At 44.3% G+C, this 24624-nt stretch overlaps 2 protein-coding genes across 4 annotated transcripts in view; one reads left to right on the top strand and one right to left on the bottom strand.

Moving 5' to 3' along the window:
* The window catches only part of ADAMTS14 (ADAM metallopeptidase with thrombospondin type 1 motif 14), a 1616175-nt gene that overhangs the window by 802031 nt on the left and 789520 nt on the right, over positions 1-24624 (bottom strand). The gene's annotated exons all lie outside the window — the stretch shown is intronic.
* LOC122789441 (speriolin-like) overlaps positions 1-24624 on the top strand; it is a 230874-nt gene that overhangs the window by 1047 nt on the left and 205203 nt on the right. The gene's annotated exons all lie outside the window — the stretch shown is intronic.

Below are 24624 nucleotides of genomic sequence, written 5' to 3'. Positions count from 1 at the left end.
TTGTTGAGGTCAGTGGCTTGGGAGATAGCCAAGAGGTTTACTGAGCGAAAAAAAGCACATACTCAAACCTAGCAGGGCTGAGATTATATGTCAATCCCCTTCTAAGCATATTACCTCTCTTTCCATTTTACATGTTGAAAATATTAACCAGTTCACTTACTTCAGACTTTGGCTGGATCAATCAACTGTCATCTCACATTACCTTCTTCCAAGGCACATAACTAAATACAATATGGCAATACGGCTACCTAAAACAAAAGTAGCATTCATTCAGCTGACATAAGACTGAAGAAATGTACTTTGTTACAGAATAAGAGGAATACCAGTTTCCCGTAATAATCCCAGCTTGCTTTTCCGCCACTCATGGACTTCAAACACTACAAAAATTTCTCCTTCTTTTTTCGTTTTGCTCCCACTTGAAAGACCTGTGTATCTTTCTCATCGGAACATAGCAATTATAAATCTACTGTTATAGTAACTTCATTCTTTGCATCCTTGTTTTCATATTTTTAATTTTCAGTTATTGTCCAGTTCTGGTGCACTCTTTGTACTTCATGAGTACAAGTTGCAGACTTACTCATCTAGATTTTCTCTGAAATCTCTCCCAGTCCTTTGTGTTAACTTTCCATTGGGAACAATGACTTGCTGCTCTCCTAACTTCACCATTCACCTCTGCCCTCAGAATATTCCTTAGTCAAAATTATAGCTGCATCTGCTTCTCTGTTCTAACCCCTTTAACTATTCTTTTAATGACAGTGCTGGTTTATTTTCTGAAGCTATAGTATTGTTTATGATGTATATGAAGTATTACTTGTGCTATATTTAAATTGTTGCATTCACTTTCAAATGTTGTCACACTACTGTCTGTACTTCCAGGTCATGGATAAAAGGACCTGCAAGAGTCACTCCACTTCAGTAGTTAGTAAAACAAAAAGTGTAGACTCATGTTAACCTTATTTTTTCTCACCCTCCACAATAACTATCATGTGCCTGACCCACAAAATATTTAAACCCCCGGATTCTCAAAAGCTTGCACGGAGTGCAAAATCAGTGCAGGAGTTCAAGCAGGCAATATGTCTGCCGTGCGATCCAGGAACAGCCTGCAGGGGCGTGCACGAGCACTCCAGCACTAATCCTGCATGGACTAAGCTCTGGTATGCAAATCACACCATTTGCAGGAGAAATATATGCAAATAAGGTGATTTTGCAACAGTCCATGCAAGACTAGTGCTATCTGCAGAAATGTACTTGGTTAGTAACCGAGTACACTTCTGAAAAATCCAAAACGGAGCTGTGACAGCCCCAAATAAAGGCTGCATATCAAACAAAAAAAAATACAAAAAAATCAACTTTCATTTTTTTAGCCAATTTTAGCTGTTTAAGCATAGGGCAGAGACACACAAACAGGATCAGGGGGAATAATAAAATAAACCTAAAATAAGCAGTCTAACTAAAATCAGTATTCTGCCATGCAAGTCAATGGCAGGGAGAAGACAATCGGACCAGTGAGTAGTGGTTGCTAAGAGGGGAGGCTCAATGTAACTATGCATTAGTAGGCAATCCTATGCAAATGAGGGGAAGGATAGTGAATCCCAGTTTTCCCCAGCATGTGAGTCAGGTCCCAACAGTGTAAGAGTAGGAATAGCTTGGCACAAGCCTAGGCGTTAGGTGACATCATGGGTGTGTGTGTCAGGCATACTGTAAGCGGATTGGAGCCCTGTGGCTCGGGTTTGCTCCTAGCTTAGCACAGCTAAGCTAGGGGGTGTGTCTAAACCTGCTTAGCACTCTTTACAAAGCCTAAGCGGGTGTGCGTGCCATGCACTGGGTTTTACAGGGAGAAAAAGGAAGTTAAACCAGGAAATAGCAGCAGTGTGCACATTTGAGCACTCTGTTTGCGCAGCATGCCCCCGGGCTTAAACAGGAAGGCAATGGAAAGGGAAAACAGCAGTAGGAAGGTAATCAAGAAGAACTAGCTTAGCTGGCAGGTGAAATGTATCAGAATCAGTCAATTACGCAGGCAGCAGACCAGCCCAGCCCAGAGCACTACTATAAACTAAGCAAACACCTTCTCCTCTGGTTTTTCCCACACTCTACACCGCCAGTGTACACAATTGAGGAAATTTTAACAAACAAACCTACAAAATGAGAAGGGCTGAAGCAGGCAACATAGAACAACATGTGCAACAGGCTGAGGGTGGTGAGGATGTGAATGCTGCCGATCAACCCACAGTGAAGAGATGGAGAAGACTGTACAGACCCAGGGTAACCTACCAGGGGCTACATGAGCTGGAGACACTGGAGTGCTATAGGGTGGACAGAGACCTCCTACAGCAAATTGTTGAGCTGTGCCGGCCACACTTGTCACACCAAACTGACCGAGGTGAACCCATCCCAGTGGATACCAAGGTACGTGTAGGCTTAGGAATACTAGCCACAGGTACCTCCCAAAGCTCAACTGGGGATATTATGGGGATCACACAGGCAACAGCATCCAGAGTATTTCACCAGTTCTTGGATGCCATGTCAGCACATGCCAGTGAGCACATATATTTCCTCAACACCCGTGAGGTGTTGAACAGCAATATGCATCTCTTCCACCAAATAGCAGAATACCCTGAGGTAGTGGGTTCTATAAACTGCACGCACATGCGCATCAAAGCACCACCCAGTGATCAGGGTAGGGCCTACATCAACCGCAGGGGCATCCCCTCCATCAGCTGCTAGGTCTTATGTGATACCCAGTGCATTATAATGAATGTGTGTGCTGGTTGCCCTGGAAGCTATGACGATTCCCACATATGGCATCTGATGCAGCTGTACCAAAGATTTTCTAGTGGGGACATACCCTACGGTCACCTAGTGGGGGATGCTGGTTACACACTGGAGCCGTGGCTGATGACACCCATCAGAAATGCACACACACCTGAACAAGAACACCAATAATGAGGCAAACACACAGACCAAAATTATAACAGAGCATGTGTTTGGGATACTCAGGTCACAGTTCTGGTGTCTGGACACATCCTGTGGAGCCTTGCAGTACTCACCCGCTACATGTACCCAAATTGTTATGGTATATGCTATGCTACACAATATGATCCTGCGGAAACAACTGCAGCAGGAACAGCATGGGGCAGGGCCATACAGCCCCCCACCAATGCCAAGGCCTGCACAGCCACAGAGTAACTCAGAGGAGGAACAACCTGAGCCTGCTCCAGTAGGCAGAAAGAGGCGTGCCCAGTATGCCGAGGCTACGGCAAAGAGACAACGCATAGCACATACATTGACACCGTAGAGACCCAGGGAATGACACCTCTCTCTGACTTGCACATACAGTAAAAGGGATGCCAGACATGACACTACCTGTGCTCAACCATGTATAGGGAGTGTGCTATGTGCATCCGACATAGGCAGCCCTCCAGCACCATCCACAAGTTTGGCATACCCTCAAGGTAAGTCAATCAACCTACCAATTGCCAAATGGAGTAGAATGTGTCGTTACCTGTGTCTATGGTACGGATGTGAGCATGCAAGGGAATTGGGTGGCTGAATATTATGGCAGCAGACAACAGACACCCATAGTGGCACCATGACATCTGTAACACATACTGGAGTCACCATAGTAGCCAGTACTACACAGGGTGACAAACCCCACTGTAGGAAATGTGCTGAGTGACATGTGTGTCCATATGACCCACATATGCCAGTCAGGGCAGTTCACATACCCAACAACAGTTTCAGCCAGCAGGACAGGTGTAGACAAACCCAAACAGAGCCTGTGCTATGCCCCCTAAATGATGGCTATAGTTAACAGCCCCCCAGGCCTACACAGACAGACTACAGCAGGGCAGGCAGTGGGATGTTAGTTCTGAAGGGCAGGAAGTCAGACAATAATATGTAGGGCAACCAAAGCCACAATCTGTAGTACACTGATATGCCTCTAGTCAGTATGATACTTAGCAATAAAGAATGAAATGGAGTACCTGACATACCAGTACAGTCATAGCAAATGTGTACAAATGTCATGTGTGCCCCCCACATCCTATATAGTAATGTAATCAGAGGCAGGTGTGCCCCCCAATCCTGTGTAGAACTGCAGAAATAGAGAGGTGTGCCCCCCATGTAGTAATGTAATAACAGTCAGGTGTGCCCCCCATCCTTTGTAGAACTGTAGAAATAGTCAGGTGAGCCCCCCCCCACTCTACGTAGTAATGTAATAACAGTCAGATGTGCCCCCCAACCCTGTGTAGAAATGTAGATATAGTCAGGTGAGCCCCCCCCCACCCTACGTAGGAATGTAATAACAGTCAGGTGTGCCCCCCAATCCTTTGTAGAAATGTAGAAATAGACAGATGTGCCCCCCATGTAGTAATGTAAATACAGTCAGGTGTGCCCCCCCCCATCCTTTGTAGAAATGTAGAAATAGTTGGCTGACCCCCCCCCCCATCCTATGCAGAAATGTAGGAACAGTCAATGCCAAATGCTTGATGGATACCCTGCAGAAAAAGCATGCCACCTGTCGGTGTACAACAGCAAGGTCAGAACTCCAGTACAAACTACCTGGACTCGATCCACACATTAAATACAGAAGGCTATACTGGGCATGCTCACACACTTGTAGAAATGAAGGCAATGTCAGTCAACAACATACTGAAAGGTCATACTGGGCATGCTCACACACCTAAACACATGAAGCCCATGTCTGCAAACACCAGTGGACCAGACATATCTGGCAGTTGCAGTTGCTAGTGCAGACACTCGTCAGCATGCACCACGCCTGCCTTGCACACACAGTGGATAGGAATACAGACATATATGTAAGGACAACATATTATAATAAGCCAAAGGTAGGCGTACATAGATGTGTGGAAGAGGGTGACTGTGACAAGGAGCCATTCAGGCCTGTCCCACACAACACACAGCCAAAGGGCCCCAAACACATGAGGTTCAGATGATGTCACACACTGCAGATACTAGCCACCAGTACATGTCAGCATTACAGACTATTGGTGCATGTGCCAGCTATGAAACATGACTGTACAAGGAAGTAGTCATCTAGAAGCTGTATACATGTACCTGTAAAATATGACCCTGTGTGTGCCCGCATATGGCATGTCAACCTCTAGATGAATGGGTTATGGCCCATGCACACTCACTGCCCTCCCCATAGCCCTACTATGACAAATCGGTGAAATGCACCCTTGGGAAAATTGCAGCCCAGTAATCTCTGTGGCCTGTACCATAACTCCGTACTGCTGTAGTGTGATAAAATAGGTAGGAGTTCAATTCCCAGACATGGTAACTGTGTGTGTGTGTGTGTGTGTGTGTGTGTGTGTGTGTGCGTGTGTGTGTGTGTGTGTGTGTGTGTGTGTGTGTGTGTGTGTGTGTGTCTGTCTGTCTTTGTAGAGAGCAATGCTTTTTAGGGTAGTCACACTCCCTACAATTCAAATGCTCAACTTTGGCAAGGCTGCTGATGTCATCCACCTAGAAATACACCTCCGGGAAGCTGTAGCCCAGTAATCTCTGTAGTGTGTCTTGTAACTGTGTACTGCTGTAGTGTGATAAATTCATTAAGTAGCTGTTTGAATCCCAGACATGGCAAGTGTGTGTGTCTGTGTAGAGAGCAATGCTATTTAAGGTAGTCAGACTCCCTACAATTCAAATGCTCATCTTTGGCAAAGCTGCTGATGTCATCCACCTAGAAATACACCTCTGGGAAGCTTAACCCAGTAATCTCTGTAGCACGTACTGTAACTGCATATTGCTGTAGTGTGATAAATTAGTTAAGTAGTTGTTCTAATCCCAGACATAGCAAGTGTGTTTGTGTGTGTGTGTCTGTCTGCATAGAAAGCAATGCTTTTTACGGTAGTCACACTCCCTACAATTCAAATGCTCATCTTTGTGTATACAGCTCAGCAAGCTCCTGTCTCATGCCCTGCAGAGTTCTATAGCAGCAGAGAGACAGAAGAGAGATTTTGGAGTGATTAAGTATCATTTTTCTGCATTTTCTTGCTGCCTTAGCTAATTCTGCCTAAAACGCCAATTTTCTAGAGTTTCTATGACTTAAAAAGCTTGTTTCACTACATATTGTACTTATTTATTTATTTATTTATTTATTTATATTTGTTGACCGGGAGTGTCCGACTGGACGTAGGTCCATTTTCAGCGGAGGCCTGGGGAGAAGAGCTCCACAGTTAAAATAAACAGACAGTAGTTACATTGGATTACATAGCGATTAACAATTTACATAGCAATTACTTACAACATATTTACAGATGAAGAACATAGTACATCAGTAGACAGCTAGAATCTGTATCTGTGAAGTATATAACAGACATTAACAAATGCTACAATAAGAAGTTCCTGCTGTATAATAAGTACTAGACTTATGAGCATCTGAGCTTGCTATAATCAAGGTAGTTAGTGGAGTGGAACGAAAGGTAGTGGTTGGATGGGGTGGGTGATATTAGAGTGGGAGTTGCAAGGGCATAGCCAGCATGTTTTTAGGTGCGCTTTTAGTAAAGTTTTGAAGTGGGTGCATGATGGTACGGAGGTAATTGTGGGTGGGAGGGAGTTCCATAATTTCGCTATGGTGCAAGAGAATAGTGCTTCACCAGCAGAGTTATTGGCTTTAGTGATCTGCAAGTGATTTTAGTTGCTGGATCTTAGTGGTCTGGTGGTGCGATAAGGTTGGAGTAGATTCTGGAGGGATGGGACATTTAGTGGATGGTTTACTAGTTTGTGGGCGAGTGAGAGTTGATACCATTGAAGGAGTTGAGGGAGTTCAAGCCAGCCCAGTTCAGCAAGTGAGAGGCAGTGGTGACTACGGTAGGATGCCCCTGTGGCGAATTTGGCGATTTTGTTGTAGCAGGTCTCTAGCTTGTTTAGATCGCATTGCCTTAAGTTGGTATATATTGGAGAAGCATAAAGTAGGGTGGAGATAAGGTGGGAATTTGCTATTGAAATCCTTGCTGCTTTGGTGAGAAGTTGCTTATTTCTGTATAACGCTCCTAGTTTTTTGTGGACGTTTTTTATGGTCATGGATATGTGAATGTCAAATTTTAGTTTATTGTCTATTTCCACTCCTAGCAATTTGGTGTGTTCAGTTGGGTATATAGTGGTGTTGTCTTTTGCTGTGATGTTAAAGTGAGAGTTGTTTTGAGTATGTTTGGTGGGTTGGAAGATGAATAGTTTAGTTTTGTTTGGGTTGAGTATTAATTGGGCATCAGATAACCAAGTTCCAACAGAGAAAAAGGCTTCCTGTGTGACGTTTTGCAGTTTGGGTAGGGACTGGGCTGAGCAGATGATGGTCGAGTCATCTGTGTATTGTATGAGTGTGTCATGTTTGGTGGCAGAGGTTAGATTATTGGTGAAAACAGAGAAGAGTAGGAGTCCAAGGATGGATCCTTGGGGAACCCCTATGGAGACAGGTAGTTGGAGAGATATGTCACTCTGCCATACAACGGATTGTTGGTGGTCAGACAGGTAACTCTGAAACCAGTTGGTGACTGATTGTGAGAAGGACAGGTTATTGAGGACAGAGATAAGTTGTTTGTGTGGGACCATGTCAAATGCTTTAGATAGGTCTAGGAAAGTAGCAGAGGAGAGATAGCCATTGTTTTTATGCTGAAGGATAGTGTTAGTAAAGGAGAGTAAGGCAGTGGTGGTGCTATGGTTTGGTCAGAAACCATGCTGAGTATTGGAAAGGAGGTTGTTAGTAAGGAGGTAATCTGAGACCTGAGAGTGTATGCATCTCTCTAGTATTTTGGAGAGTGGACAGAGAATAGCTATGGGGCGGTAGTTGGTTAGTTCTGTAGAGGGTCCGCCTTTGTGGAGGGGAATTATATCTGATACTTTCCACAGTGTGGGAATGTAACTTTCTGACAGAGATCGGTTAATCAAGATGGATACTGGGTAGGCCAGAGCATCAGCTGCGATTTGTAGGTATTCACTTGGGAGGTTGTCTGCTGCTAATTTGGTGGGCTTAAGTTTAGTTAAGAGTTTTTTTATGTTGGAGGTAGGTACAGGAGAAAAAGAGAAGGCAGTGGGGAGATTACTAGTTGAAGGTGTGGGTTGGAGGGGAGGGGGTTGTGTTGTTTAGCTAGCGATAGTATGGTTTGTGTGAAGTGTGTGCTGAATGAGGTAGCAATATTTTCTAAGGAGTGAGGGATGTTAGGAGGAAGGGTACTGACTTTACCTGGGTGGAGGATGGAGTTTATGGAGGACCAGAATTTTTGGGGGCTGTGTTGGGAGGAGTCTAGGGCAGACTGGTGGTATTGGAATTTGTCCTGTTTTATTAGCTTTTTGACTCTATTGCGTAGTTCTAGAAATTTAAATTAATTTAATTTAAAAAAATAAATAAATTGTACTTATTTTACTGCCTGCACTTTAACAAAGTCACTTTTGTGTTTAAATTACCTCTTTAACTGTTGTAGGCTACACACTCAAGGGTGATAGCCATTTCTGTGCATTTAACGTGTTTTTGATTGTATCTGCTTTATTTTCTGAAAAAAAAATACTTGTTTTCCCACCTTACTAAGCTAGTATAGTCCAGTTTTCATGTTAGTGCTGAATTCAGGGCTGTGTTACAAGTTTCTGTGTTTGCCCATACCTTACTTGGATAGAAGGAAGTTTCTGTGTTCACTGTGAGAGAGGGAGCTTTGAGCAGCCTATCTGTCCCTGGAGGAGTGGTTTCAGCCCAGAAATAAGTAGTTTATTGGCCATTTTGGGCTAATTTCTATCTCTTTCATTTCCCTGCTATAAAACCCATATTTGCGAGGTTTTTGTGCTAGTATACAGCTCAGCAAGCTCCTGCCTGGTGCCCTGCAGAGTTCTACAGCAGCAGAGAGACAAAAGAGAGACTTTGGAGTGATTAAGTATCATTTTTCTGCATTTTCTTGCTGCCTTTAGCTAATTCCACCTAAAACGCCGATTTTCTAGAGTTTCTGTGATTTAAAAAGCTTGTTTCAGCTACATATTGTACTTATTTTACTACTTGCACTTTAACAAAGTCATTTTTGTATTTAAATTACCTGCTTAACTGTTGTAGGCTACACACACAAGTTTGTTAGCCATTTATGTGCATTTAGAGTGTTTTTTGATTGTATCTGCTTTATTTTCTAAAAAAAAACAAAAAAATATATATACTTGTTTTCCCGCCTTTCTAAGCTAGTATAGTCTAGTTTTTAGGTTAGCGTTGAATTCAGGGCTGTGTTACAAGTTTCTGTGTTTTCCCATACCTTACTTGGACAGAAGGAAGTTTTTCTGTTCACTGTGAGAGAGGGAGCTTTGAGCAGCCTATCTGTCCCTGGAGGAGTGGTTTCAGCCCAGAAATTAGTAGTTTATTGGCCATTTTGGGCTAATTTTTCTTTCATTTCCCTGCTATAAAACCCGCATTTGCGAGGTTTTTGCGCTAGTATACAGCTCAGCAAGCTCTTGCCTGGTGCCCTGCAGAGTTTTACAGCAGCAGAGAGACAAAAGAGAGACTTTTGAGTGATTAAGTATCATTTTTCTGCATTTTCTTGCTGCCTTTAGCTAATTCTGCCTAAACACCCATTTTCTACAGTTTCTGTGATTTAAAAAGCTTGTTTCAGCTACATATTGTACTTATTTTACTGCCTGCACTTTAACAAAGTTGTTTTTTGTGTTTAAATTACCTGTTTAACTATTGTAGGCTACACACTCAGGCATAATAGCCATTTCTGTGCATTTAAAGTGTTTTTTTATTGTATCTGCTTTATTTTCTGAAAATAAATACTTGTTTTCTCACCTTTCTAAGCTAGTATAGTCCAGTTTTCAGGTTAGTGCTGAATTCAGGGCTTTGTTACAAGTTTCTGTGTTTGCCCATACCTTACTTGGACAGAAGGAAGTTTCTCTGTTCACTGTGAGAGAGGGAACTTTGAGCAGCCTATCTGTCCCTGGAGGAGTGGTTTCAGCCCAGACATTAGTAGTTTGTTGGCCATTTTGAGTTAATTTCTATCTCTTTCATTTCCCTGCTATAAAACCCGCATTTGTGCAGTTTTGCATGCCGGGCAACGCCAGTTAGCTAGGGTATAACTATTCCTGGCTCCACAAAGTCTACTCCCATTTTTCCCTTGGAACTAGACAAACTTTCAGCTTAAGCACTCAAACCATTCAGTTCTCATCCCAGCACTTGCACAAAACTCATAGCAAGCACTAATAAACCTTAGCACTAGACCTCCCTATACTGTAGAGAAGGACAAGGCTCTCTATTCGGCATTATCAGCCAATCAGTAAAACAGTTCACTATACCTATCCATGCATGTCCAAAGGGTAGTTTCAGGTGTACTCTCTGGTCCAACTGGTGAATCTGGGCATTTTGAGGCAATGTTACAATTGCCTCATGTACACAGACAACCCTCTCCTCCTTCCACCAAACACTAATACATGCGAGAGATGCAATTATACAGCCAAGGCTCTCGCAACTCAAGAATAGACCAGGTAGTCAAGAGGAGAAGGGAATTACTTGCATCACAGCACCAGTCTCACATAGACCCATGAAACCAGCACCGGCAAAAAACTCACATAAATACACGATAACATACTCGGAGGCTCTAAATAAAAATCTGCAAAAGCAACAGAGACCTCCAAAGCAGATATCCAAGCAACCTCCACCCCCCCAACACAAACCATGAAACACATACTTCACAAAACCATTGTGCCATGCAATTACAGCCCTTAAGGCAAAATAACATACCTAACACACTAGTAATATGTGACTCTATAGGTTCATAGGTTCATAGGTTCATACTAGGCTATCTGCCCGAGGGCATTTATAAGCCTAGCCCATAGTTTTGTGGCTTACGCCACCCCTTTAGTATGGGGGACTATACCCATTATTTTGCTGTGCCTCTGTCTAGCAGTGACACTGAGGTAATCCCTGGAGTATATCTGCGATCTCCCATCCATTGGTCAAGATTTCTCTTGAACAAGGCCAGCGAGGTGCTCTGCCTCACATATACCGGGATTTTGTTCCACAGCACAGGGAGTCTTTGGGTGATGAATCTATCCCTCCAGCACATCCTATTAATAGCCGTGTCGAGGTTTAAGTCTCCCGCCCTTGTGGCTCTGACGGATCTAGATTTTTTGAGGTGAAGCATATTCATCAAATCTGGGTTTGACATGGCCTTGTATGTCAGGCAAAGGTCACCTCTGAGCAAGCGGTAAGTGACTGAATAGAGCTGGAGTTCTTTCAGTCGGGCAGCATAGGACAGATTTTTGAGACCCTTTATCCTTTTGGTGAGAAACTTGTGGCCTCTCCAGCTGCTGCAAGTGTAGGGACAGATACATTCCGAATGGGGCATTGTACTCAATCATTGGTCTGATGAGTGATGAGTATAGGAAACTATGACCTCCCTTGATCTAGATGTGAATCCCTTCATGATAAGGTGGGCAATGTAGAAGGTCTTCCTAACTACTTTAGCTACATGGGTGTCGAATGACAGGCTACTGTCAACCTGGGTCCCCAGGTCCCTGACAACTTCTTCTGTGCTCAGAGGATTACCACCTATATGGTAGCTAGGGGTAACCTTGTTTTTCCCGAAGGGTATGACTATGCATTTTTGGCATTTAACTTTAGGCCATGGCCCTGGCACCAGTCATCCGTTTCTGTGAGACCCTTCTGAAGGATATCTGTGTCAGATGTGTTTTCGACTCACGGCCAGTTTGCAGTCATCTGCAAACTTTGTCAGCCATAACCCTCCTGTGTTTGCTTGTACTTGGAAAAGTAGATGCCAAACAAGAGTGGGCCCAGGACTGAGCCCTGTGGGACACCACTTGTGACAGGCTTTGAGTCTGACATGGCGCCAGCAATTCTGACCCTGTGGGTTCTGTCACTCAGCCAGTTTGCAACCCATCTTGTGATGTATGGGTTAACATTTAAGCTGATGAGTTTTTCAATGATACCCGAGTGGGGTATTGTATCGAAGGCCTTCGCCAGATCGAGGTAGGCTGTGTGGACTGCCTTTCCCTCATCAATGGCTTTGGTGACTGTTTCGAAAAAGTCAACCAAGTTTAAAAGGCATGATCTGCCTTTGACAAAGCCAAACTGGGTTGGATCCAAAGTCTGCAAATTCCCTATGTGTTTATTTATGAGGTCCATTATGATCCTCTCCATGGCTTTGCAGATAAGGCTTGTCAAGCTAATGGGCCGGTAATTTCAAGGGTCTGTGGAGGCACCGCCTTTGTGAAGTGGGACCACAGTTGCAGTGCGCCACTCCCTGGGTACGTACCCAGAGGTGAGACTATGATTAAACAGCTGTCCTAGCTGTGGGTTTAATTCCTCGTTGAGTTCGTGGAGCACACAGCCTGGGACACCATCAGGTCCCATGGATGCTGTGTTTTTTGCTTTGGAGAGAGCAGTTCTTACTTGGGCGTTTGAGATGTTTGGGGGGCTGCAACCATTTGGTATAGATATCTTTCCTTTTGGGGGAGGGGGGGAGTTTGCACTGAACCTGTCAGCCAGTATGTTGGCAATGTCTGTAGGATCAGTAATCTTCACATCATTTTGAACTAGTTCTGAGCATATCTGGGAGTTTCCTCCCAGGTTTCTAACATAGCTAAAGAAGGCCTTATGATTGTCTTTTGAGTCTTTAGCTATTTTTCTCTCAAAATTTGCTTTGGATGATTTTATGAGAGCTCTTAGTTTTTTACTTATAGTGATCAAAGGTGTCTTACCTTTTAAGGATTTTGCTCTATCTTGTAGTAGCTTCCTCCTTTTATTGTAGAGTTTGTTTATGGCTGGGGTCCACCAGACTGGACGCTTGCCCTTGGTACAAAGAGTCTTTGTTTTGCTTGGGATTGCCTTATCCATGCAGTCCTGCAGGTGCTGGTAGAAGGCATTTGTAAGTGATTCAGCGGCTTGAGTACTGTTTTCCGCCGGTTCGGGGGCCTTAAAGGAGACCACACTAGTCTTTAGAAGTGTGAAGTCGGCTTTCGAGAAGTTTTTTACTGTGGTCTTTTTTATTTCAGGTGGGGGTGGGATGAGGACCTCCAGCAAGATTAGTTTGTGATCTGATCTCACCAGTGAGGGGTATACTTCCGGTGTTGAACATTGTGCTCCCATGTTCGTGATGATGAGATCAAGTATGTTAGATACACTGACGTCCCACTCACTAGGCTGAACAAAGAGAAGGTTACTGTTATCTGCCTGTCAGGTGCCAGGATCCGCCACATAATACAAGCACTCAGGTCACTCCAAAACAGGTACAAATATGACTCTGTCATTGTCCATGTTGGTGTGAATGACCTGAGCTGCACCTCCTTGGACTACATGAAAAGAGACATGGAGGAGCTGTCTGATTACGTAGCCCAGGCCGGTATGACCCTGACCCTGAGTAGCATCCTGCCCTCACCAAGAATGATACCATGGTATAGAAAAAAAATTATGAATTTCAACAATTGGCTAAGCTTCTGGTGTCATTCAAAGGGGATCCAGTGTCTGTCAGCCTGGAATGACATGCTCGACAAGCCACGCTGCTTCGCTAGAGACGGCTTGCACCTGTCACCCTTAGGCTTTCAAATACTGGCCAAGGCTCTTGCCACCCCCATAGTGCCTTTTTTAGGCAAGGCTCAAAAGACTAACCCACTGCCGTAAATAGCACAAGTAACAAAAAACTGATGGTAATGCTACTCAATGCCAGAAGTCTAAACCTCAAAATGCACGCACTCGAGGCACTCCTCAGTATGGAAAAAATCGATATATGTGTGCAATAACAGAAACCTAGTTTAAGGCTCCAGAGATCACCCCAGCACTACCAGGCTACAACTCATACCATACATTTCGGCCACAAAACCCGGACTGAAATACAAAAGGTAGGGTAGTATCCATATTCATCAAGGATACCCACACCTCCAGGTTAGTGGCACAGCACGATGCTTCAGAGACCATCCACATGCAACTAACAACAGACAAAACTGCTATTCAAATTATAGCTTGCTACAGATCACCCACCATGTCCCAGGACCCCCTCTCTGCATTCCTGGAAACACTGGGAAACATAAAGATCCTACCAACCACCCTGATATTAGGTGATTTCAATTACCCAAACATTAACTGGGAGAACTACTCAAGTACAAATTCCCTTGCCCAACATTTCCTAGAATTTATAAACTCAAACATCCTGGCTCAACTGGTCAAAACTCCCACCAGAGGTGACAGCATATTGGACCTGGTCATCACCAACATGGGTAACCGGTGTTCCACACTGGAGGACAACCCCTCGCTGGTTAGATCTGACCATAAACTAATCACTCTGGATATCCACAATCCGCCACCACCCCCGGTCAAAGAAACCATCATGAAAAACTTTTCAAAAGCAAACTTCACGTTACTTAAAACCGATGTGGGAAATTTCAAAGCCCCCATGCTAAAGGATAACGTGTCCAAGCTGCAAAATCCTTTACTAATGCACTCTATGGGCACCTACAAGAATGCATGGATCATGCTATCCCAAACAAAACCAAGACTCACTCCTCCAAGAAAATGAAACCAGTCTGGTGGACCCCTGCCATAAACAAGCATAGAAGGAGGAAACTAGTACAGAAAAGAGTAAAATCCCAAAAATGGAAGACATCCCTGATTAGTATCAGCAAGAAACTACATTCCCTCATAAAATCATCCAAGGCTAGCTTTGAACGAAAAATTGCCATGGACTCCAAAGCTAATCACAAGGCATTCTTTAGCTATGTCAAGAATCTAAGCGGCAATTCTCAGATCTGCTCAGAGTTAGTGCAGAATGGCACAAAATACACTGAACCGACTGATATAGCCAACATCCTGGAAGACAGGTTCAGTGCAAACTTCACCCCCTTCTCACCCCCAAAGGGGCCCATAACTATACCAGAAGAATGTAGTGCCCCTGAAATCACAGACACTCAGGTTAAAACAGCCCTCACCAAAAACACAGCATCAATGGGACCGGACGGTGTCCCAGGCTGCGTCCTACACGAACTCAGAGATGAACTAGCCCCTCCCCTAAACACACTGTTTAAACTCAGCCTCTCCACAGGCTACATACCCACAGAGTGGCACACAGCAATGGTTATGCCGCTCCACAAAGGTGGAGCCACAATGGACCCCAGGAACTATCGCCCTATAAGCCTGACTAGCTTGGTATGCAAAGCTATGGAGCGCATCATCATCATGGCTCTCATTTACAGACACACTGGGAACCTCCAAACACAGGACCCTACCCAGTTCGGCTTTGTTAAGGGCAGATCATGCCTCCTAAACCTGGTGGACTTCTTTGAAACAGTTACCAAGGCTAAAGATGATTGAAAGGTGGTCCACGCAGCCTACCTAGACCTCGCAAAGGTCATCAACACCATTCTCCACTCAGGTATTACAGACAAGCTCATCAGCCTGAACATAAACCCCTATGTCACGAGATGGGTTGCCAACTGGCTCACGGACAAAACCCACATGGTAAGAGTTGCGGGAGCTAGGTCTGACTCTAAACTGGTTACAAGTGGTGTTCTCCAGGGCTCAGTCCTAGGACCCCTCCTCTTCGGCATATACTTCTCAGAGGTACAGACAAGCACAGGAGGACTATGGCTGACCAAGTTCACAGACAACTGCAAACTAGGGGCTATAACTGACTCTCCAGCTGACACAGACATCCTCCAAAAGGGGCTCACTGAGACAGATACCTGGTGTCAAAACCATGGCCTTAAGCTAAATGCCAAAAAGTGCATAGTCATCCCCTTTGGAAAAAACAAAGTACCCACAAACTACCATATAGGTGGTAGCTCCCTAAATACAGAAGACGTAATAAGGGATATGGGGACCCATGTAGATAGTAACCTCTCCTTTGATAATCACATTGCCAAAGTGGTTAGAAAATCCTTCTATGTGGCCCACCTAATCACAAAAGGGTTTGCGTCCACATCAAAAGAGGTCATTGGGGCCTCCTAAGCATCACTCATCAGACCCATAATAGGGTGCAATGCCCCATTTGGGATGTAACTTACAAAACACCTGCAACAACTGGAAAGACCACAGAAGTACCTCACCAAGAGGATCATTGGCCTCAAGCAGATGCCCTATGCAGCTCGGCTGAAGAAACTCCAGCTGTACTCAGTTGCATACCGCCTACTCAGAGGTGATCTCTGCCTGACATACAAGGCCATGCCCAATCCAGAATTGATGGACATGCTCCACCTAAAGAAAACCATATCCCCTCGAGCCACACGCTCCAGGGATCTAAACCTCACCACAACAATAAATAGGATGCGCTGGAAGGATAGATTCCTGTCCCAGAGACTTCCCATGCTCTGGAACAAGATTCCAATCTACATTAGGCAGAGCTCCTCGCTAACCCTCTTCAAGAGAAACATTAACAAGTGGATGGGAAACAGAAAGTTTACCCCAGGGATCACTTCAATAGCTCTGCTGGACAGAGGCACAGGGAACTAATCTAAGGCGGCAGCGAAAGCCAACACATTCCGGCTAGGCTTATAAATGCCTTCGGGCAGATAGTCTAGTACCTACCTATGAACCTATGAACCTATTTGGCAAGGCTGTTGATGTCATCCACCTAGAAATACACCTCTGGGAAGCTGTAGCCCAGTAATCTCTGTAGCACATCCTGTAAATGTGCACTGCTGTAGTGTGATACAGTAGTTAGGTAGCTGTTCTAATCCCAGACATGGCAAGTGTGTTTGTGTGTGTGTGTCTGTCTGTGTAGACAGCAATGCTTTTTAGGGTAGTCACACTCCCTATAATTCAAATGCTCATCTTTGGCAAGGCTGCTGATGTCATCCACGTAGAAATACACCTCTGGGAAGAATGTAGCCCAGTAATCTCTGTAGCGTGTCCTGTAACTGCATACTGCTTTAGTGTGATACATAACTCTTGTAGGGTTCTATACCCACCCATGACAGTTCTGGATGTTTTGTGTGTGTTTCAATGTCTGTGGAGGGAGCAATGCATTTTAGGCTAGTCACACTCAGTACATTTCAAATGCCCTACTTTGGCAATCCTGCTGAAGTCATTCATTGTGAAATACACCTTTGGGGAAGGAGTTCTCCAGTAATCCATGTGGTGCATCCTATAACAGCTCCATGCTGTAGTGTGATATAACCACACATGTCAGTTGAGTGTGTTTGAGTGTGTTTTGTGTGTGTGTCACTATCTGTGTAGGGAGCAATGCATTTAGCCTAGCCACACTCACTACAAGCATGTCCTACTTTGCCAATCCTGCTGATGTCATCCAGTGTAATATGCACCTTTGGGGAAGAAGTACTCCAGTAATCTCCATGGCACGTACTATAACTGTGTAGTGCTGTAGTGTAATAAACTAGTTAGGTAAGGGTTCTACTCCCAGACATGACAGGTGTGTGTGTACATGCAACTCATATCCTGTGTGAAGGTGGGTGTGCGTCTCTGATACCTGGGCCAAATGTGGAGCAGATTTTGCAAATTTCTTATATGGTGGCCCTAGTATATATCACAATCTCCACCATACTGGGATAACAGATGTGAAATAGCCGAGAGGCTGGGGTGCAAATCCATGCCCATACGTGACATCAAGGCCAGGCAATCACAGTTAGCATCCCCAGTACTACCCAGAGCACACTCTCAACCCATGTCCCATACACAACACACACACACACACACACACACACACACACACACACACACATAAGCCTAGGCAACAGCCAATATGTGGATAGTACACTGCATATTGGCCACTGATAGTAACTATGGAGTGATTGCAGTGGGCTACAGAGGGCATGGCACTCTGTCCATCTGTCCAATAAGTACGTACATGCAGACAGTGCACCTTCCCCATGTTCCCCACTGAACACCTGTGGTGCCATCACATGTGAACCACAAAGGATATACCATGCCTGAAAACATGCCTGCATGGACAGATGCCCGTGACACCAGGGAATGCCATTAGCATGCTATCAATAGAGGTGCAGGGTCAACCTGCTGTCCATTAACAGTTCCCACCACATGAGGCCAGGACTGGCACATCTGTTGATAATCCATGTACACAACATGGGCCAGATACCCCAGGTACAGTTCCACATGTCACTATGCATGCATGTGGGAGGTGTGCACATCCCAGACACCATCCATATCATGGGCTAAAGAACACATACATGGCAAGTGATGCACAGTGTAAATATAAATGTAAAATACAGGCTTGTTTTTCTTAAATGAAAGAAAATACTAAAATGTTTAACTTCAAGATTGTAGCAACATTGCCATCTGCTGTAAAGAAGGCTAAGTCAAGCATTTCACATCTGTTCTTTGAAATTAAAATTATGTCTTGTATGTCCTTTGATCTCCAGAGCTTGGAGCCATTTGGTCTGGGCTAGCACATTCTTTCTATTGTTTTAACTTAAGGAATAATTACTAGAGTGTACATGTGAAATGTCTTTTATTGTTGTAGCTTCCTGAGGTGTTAGCTTGATAAATAATGTAGCCTGTTGGCCTGGGAACCCCAGACTAAGTGTCAAAAATGATGTAATGTGTATACTGGGAAACCTAAGTGTGAAAAGTGATGTAATCTGGGAGGGCCCAGCAGAAATGTTTGTTAGTGATTTTAAAAACTATTGCTCAGAGAGAGACTGTAAGCATTTTTGTCTTGACAATCTAACTCAGCACTGCCTTATGCTCTCTTTATGTAAGTAGTATTGTGGCACTGTGTTTTCTCGTAGTGATAGCTAGAAACTAGAAAATTAGACTACGTGTTTTTCTGTGATGTCAGAACTGTACTACTGATTTATTTTAAGTATTTCTGCGTGATCTCTGAACTCTTGACTAGCACTGACTGTGTAGTAGAAAGTACTGTCTTGTGGTTTTAATTATTTATTATTAAATATTTTAAAACCTTTTAACTGTGGCTGGTTTGTGTAGAGATAAGTTAAGCTCTAGAGTACATTGCATATTTATAGAGTTTACTGTCTAAGCCACTGCTATAGCTTTAGCCCTGGGCTATACTACCAACTGGATAATAATATCGCACAGTAATAATTGGGCACCCTTTTAAGGGCCTTTGTGTAGCTGATAATTACTAGCTGGGTGGTGGCAGGAATTACTACCATATAGTCTAGGTAATAGGGGCACAGCTGGAGAACCTGTGTCAGCCTTTCCCAGGAGGGTCTGTGTGGTTGTATAACCTGTTCTCAAAGTGTGTGTGTGTGTGTGTGTGTGTGTGTGTGTGTGTGTGTGTGTGTGTGTGTGTGTGTGTGTGTGTGTGTGTGTGTGTGTGTGTGCCAGCTACTTGGGCAGGGACATGAAGCACTGGTTGGACAGAGAGGGTACTGGAGGTTTTAGCTTGCCCAGCTAGGCTGAGATCTGGACCCTATAGCTGTGCCAGCGCAGAGTCTTATTGGGGACCTGGAGAGCAAGGGAGCAACCAGCCCCAGACTGACTGTGATCTATGTGTGCTCTTAAGGGGAAATTGTACTTTACTGTGTGTATTTGTTATCCTTTCCTCCTAAATGAGATGCCCTCTCTGGTATTAGTGGTGAGAATTGAGGCTCCTTGATTGCTGGGCCAGGGCACAGGCGTCACACACAGCATTGGCCACACACAATAGTCACCCAGGTGACTGGATGGGGGATACAATACCCATCTGCGTGAGGAAACGCAGAAACTACAGTCCTGAGCCACAATTCTGACCATTGTCATGTGGCCTGATGCCAAGGTATACCCATCACCTAGCCATGTATAGCCATCTGGCACAGTCGACAGCACACACCTGTGCAGAAATGCACCCATGCATGTCAGTACTGGTACCCTGTGTGTTTGTGTGTGTGTTGTATGATGCGTATGATCACATCCACACTCACTACAATCCCCATTGGCATACTGAAGCATGCTGTCTGATATCACACACCTCCCCATACCCTTTGCCCATATCACCTCTGTATGACCCCTGTGGTGCATGTGATACCTGCACAGTAATGTGTTGTGGCAATCTCACTAGGGATGGGTTGTATTCCTGGCCCTGCCAAGTGTGTCAATGAGTGTGCGCCCCTGTGAGAATGTGGCTGTGTTGATGCTGACACCTGTACAAGCTGACAGGCATGTGTACTACACCTACCGTATAGCTATCATAACCCTGTTGCAGATGTCACTCACCATCACATATACGTTCTAAGGGCACCACAACATGTAACCTATGTGGTGCATCCAATAACTGCATAGAAATGTGATAGCACTACATAGTCGTCAGGGGTTTGATACCCTGTGCTGGTAGGTGTGTGACACAAACATGCTTAGGTTTTACTCTCCCTCCCCTCCCTGACTTGTCTTTGCCTCTGTCTGCCTCTCTCAATCCCTCTCTGGTGGATGTAAAGATGTACACCTGTTTTGCTTAGGCAGCAGCATGTTATTTTAAGTGATGCTCATGATCAGCTGATGGCCTCTGCATGAATTGCAGCCCTCCCCTAGCTGACTGCATGTGTAACAGCTATGGTAACATTCCCATAGCCAATTGCATTGAAGCACACTCCAATATCTAGGAACATCATGTTGGTGTTGGTCCTTTTCATTCACTATGAGAAGGAACTAGATCTGTTGTTTGGCAAACAGCATCTCAGATGGATTGGGGATTTACATCTAACAACATACACTGTGAAAACAGGGCAACACACAGGAGGGGAATGTGCCTGACCTGACTACAGACTGTAACTGATGCTATACTGAACATGGAGTAATGTTGGTTTAACAGTGTGTGTGTGTGTGGATATGGCTGTCCTACATGTTTTAATACCTGCCATGTCAGTTCTATGTTTATGAGGAATCCCCATCTGTAGGGTCATCTGCAGATTGGGCAGTGTGTTGTGCCCTTGGTGTCATACTTTACCCACAGAGCTTGTATCTGTGAACTACAGAAGGTAGTGTGAGGACTGCAGTCTGTAGATGGTGAAAGCCGTGACAGTTACTGACTTCATATCCCTCACAGGACATATGTTGCAACAAACCCTGTTACAACAGTACATGTATGACTTTATCACAGCAACATGTCAATATTGGCCCTGTGTATGTGCTTCCAGCCACAACTCTGTCAACCTTTGTACATATGTCGTGCATTAAGAGGTGCGTATGTGCAGTACACCATCACTAGTGTCACCATATCTGATAACATGCCAGTGAGATATCAGACTGCTACACATGTTATGTACAGTAGGGGTTATATTTGATGACATGACATGGACATTCTGTGGTCATTTGTACAGTACTGAGGTCTGTGTACCTATGGTGAATGTCGACATTGTGTGTATTGTTAATATGTACTTTAGCCTGTGTACAAACTGTGGTAGATGTCATTGTTATAGGCCCTGTCCTATCTGATGTTACATGCTGCTCCACTGTATGTTATTGTATTGGCTTACATGTTTGTAGGGCCACACACAACGTCCGATACCACAGACAGCCAGCAGACCAAACCATGTAGCAGACCAGTATATCTAGGGTTAGTCTGTGAGTGGCACATATGAGGATGGTGTTGAACAGATAGCCCATATACTGTAATATTATGCTAGCTTACCATATGTGGCTGTGGCTGTTTTCAAATTGGTTGTGGTTATGCACTTTCACACAGGTGTATCTTACCCTGTGCTGTGACATACCTGCCGAGCCTGCTATATATGCAGGTACATGTGCATTTCCCCCTCGGAGATGTAGTCCAGTGTTGAGTCAGTCTTCCTTTAGCCTGCACAGTGCATTGTTACATGCCTAGCAGCTTAGTGTACTTTTTTAGCCTGAACGGTGCACTGTTACATGCCTAGCAGCTTAGTGTACTTACCCAGTGAGATGTCATGTGCAGATACTTGCCAGATGTACTGTTGCCAGGACTCCCTTAACAGTCACATATGTCAGACAGACCAGTGGGAAGCTGTACAGATGTATGTCAATATCTAGTGGGTAGTATGTGGCCATGGCACCTCTGTACCAACGGTTATTATGTGTCAGGCTAGACAGGGGTATGTGAATGCATAACCTATGGTGGCATATGTACACCAGCTGTTATGTGTTATACCCATCTACATGGCTGTTAACATCCATATTGTCAGGCATGGTACACATGTTTTGCACTAAGGGGTTCTGTGTATACCTCTGGACTGTACAGAGGGGTTCATAATGTCCACATATATTGGCCAATATCTCTGCTGCAGTCCACAGGGGCATTATGTGCTAGCAGTGGTACTCTACTATGATGTCCTTAGGATGTCTGTCAGTAGCCAATGGCACACATGTGGAAAGCAGATGTGACCTCCCACACACACACCATGTCTGTGAAGACAATCCCAATTACAGTAGCAATAGTCTACTAATATACCTGCTATACGTACCTGACATCCCCTTGCACTATGAAGTTTGGACTATAGGGGCTGGGGTAGGGCTACACGCCATGTCCAGGACATATGGTGAAAATATATGTACATATAATTATCCAGATATTATATCTATATATACATATATATATACATATACATATCAACATACATAGATGGGTATGTATATGTACATAGATATACATATATACACCCAGATATATACATATACAGAGCAATATATGTCTACACATATACAGATAGTGATACATATGCACATATACGTATGGATATCTACAGATATATCGACAGTAGTAGATATATCAGAATAGATATGTATGCACATATAGTTATAGCCAACATAACTAGGCATATATGCACACATAGGATGTGCATACATATATAGCTATATACACATATATCTATATGTACATATATGTATACCTATATATACACATATGTATATATACATATATGTATAGATATGTATACATATGTACATACGAAGAAATGTACACATGGCCATACATATGTAGCACTATACAGATGTGTATACAGACATATGTATGAGTATACAAGTGTATGCACATGTAGACATCTATACACCTATGATATGTATACAACCATATTCCTGTCATGAGTAAACGCCACGGCTGTGTAAACCCTCCCACATGTATCTCACCGTATGTTTCTGCTATGTGTACATTATGATAAAACAACATATGTGATGCAACAGTCATATTAATAACAAGGACTACACAATCTAGGAAGTAAAGGCAATTGTTCAATATTACTCAATATGTGTAATGATAGCTATATTGGTAAAACAACAGCTGTCTCCTCAGTGGTCATAGCGTAGTGGTTAAGTGTTGTGACTTCAGTGTAAAGGGTCCTGAGTTCATGACCTGCAAGGGCTGTTCAATTTGTTGCTGGGCAGAACAAGGGCTGTCTGATACAGAGTGGTTACGGCAGTTTCTGTGCAATGTAAGCCACACATGTCAGTATCACGACATTGCTCGGTAGGGGTCTAGTCCCAGTGTTGGCAAGTTACAGTGTGCGTGTATGTGGATGGGTCTACATCAGGTTGCAGGGTATACATGCCTCAGTGGGTCACCTGTCCATGTGGCACAGGCAATACCCGGTATAGTAACCTGTGAAATGTGCTCGAATGTATCCCATGATGTCAGCACAGTAACATACCCCATTGTGCAATATGACTGCAGCCCATCCTCGTGCTGACACATGTACACCTACAATACACACGGATGACATTTTAGAGACCACAACCAAGCAGTGTTACTAACAGCTAGAAGGCATCATTGCTGGATTGCTACACTACCTGCCAAATATGCCTCACACTCTACTCCCTACAACATGATACACTGCAGGACTGTGGTACTCTGGTGTACAGTCACGGTGTGCATCAGAACCATATCAGCCTGTCCCTGCATCGATGGTATGGATGAGAGGGATGGGGCACAGGTATCATCATATGCACAGGGCATCCTTGTGCTGACACATGTACACCAACAACACAACTGCATATCATTTTAGAGACCACAACCAAGCAGTGTTACTAACAGCAAGAAGGCATCATTGCTGGACGGCTACACTACCTGCCAAATATGCCTCACACTCTACTCCCTACAACATGTTACACTGCAGGACTGTGGTACACTGGTGTACAGTCACCATGTACATCAGAACCATATCAGCCTGTCCCTGCATCGATGGTATGGATGACAGGGATGGGACACAGGTATCATCATATGCACAGGGCATCCTCATGCTGACACATGTGCACCTACAACACAACTGCATATTGTTTTAGAGACCACAATCAAGCAGTGTTACTAACAGCTAGAAGGCATCATTGCTGGATGGCTACACTACCTGCCAAATATGCCTCGCACTCTACTCCCTACAACATCTTACACTGCAGGACTGTGGTACACTGGTGTACAGTCACCGTATGCATCAAAACCATAGCAGCCTATCCTTGCATCGATGGTATGGATGTCAGGGATGGGGCACAGGTATCATCATATGCACAGGATATGGTGTTGGTTTGCCAGAGGCTGAGGGCGGGCCATACATTTGACACCATGTGTGTGGTTGAGGGGTGTACTCTGGGAAGCTGGCTGAGGTAATGTGGTGTGTGTAGGTATGAGGTTGCCCTAGGTGTGTTTGCACAGTGTGTGGGTATGCATGCAATACAGTTCTGCCATGTGGCTGCCCTACACAGGTGTTTATGGACAGCTGCAGACCATACCTGGCAGGGTGTGCAGTTCACTGCCTCTGGCCACG

Source organism: Protopterus annectens, chromosome 14.part0 (assembly GCF_019279795.1).
Source record: "Protopterus annectens isolate FY-2018-M chromosome 14.part0, PAN1.0, whole genome shotgun sequence".
NCBI lineage: Eukaryota > Metazoa > Chordata > Ceratodontiformes > Protopteridae > Protopterus > Protopterus annectens.
This window is presented reverse-complemented; position numbering and strand designations above follow the sequence as displayed.